We start from the raw sequence: 671 nt of genomic DNA, 5'->3' as shown, positions 1-671 counted from the left end.
TAAGGACCCCTAAAAACATTTTGCTTTAGATGTCTTGCAAGGAATGGCTAAGTTTCATTTTCTAACATTTTACATTGTTCAAGGGATTTTGGAAGAAGTTTCTATAAAACTAGTTTTAAACATTGTATGGCAATAGGGGTCCACCTGAGTAAAATAGTAATTAAAGAGGTCCCTTGATAAACAAAAATGGTTGAGAACCCCTGATTTGAAAGGTATTTCTATAAAATTTCATTAAAAAACACCCATTTTCATGCAAGTTATGAATGGGGAAAATGTCGTGGAAGTTTCATTAAAAAATATCCTTTTTCCTGGAAGTTATGAGGAAACAAAGTCGATGGGGTGTACATCTGTAGTTATGTCCCAAAGTCAGTGGGGCACAATTCTGTTGTTATGCCAAATTATTTATAAAAGAGGATGTATATTAAATTGTGTAGAAACGTATGTGTGTATATATGTTTGTGTGTGTGTGTGTGTGTGTGTATACATTTATCCATGTATATGTACAAGTTTAAAAAAGAAATATCAAAAGATGCTGGAATATTTGATGTTTTGGATAATTTCCGACTCTATTCTATAGGATTACCGATACATTTATATAGGTACATAAATATAACACATAATTATACACACAGGAAAGCAGAATATTATATATACATACATATTCATATATA

This window comes from Octopus bimaculoides, chromosome 28, assembly GCF_001194135.2.
Source record: "Octopus bimaculoides isolate UCB-OBI-ISO-001 chromosome 28, ASM119413v2, whole genome shotgun sequence".
NCBI classification, from domain to species: Eukaryota; Metazoa; Mollusca; class Cephalopoda; order Octopoda; family Octopodidae; genus Octopus; species Octopus bimaculoides.
Note: the sequence above shows the minus strand (reverse complement) of the source record.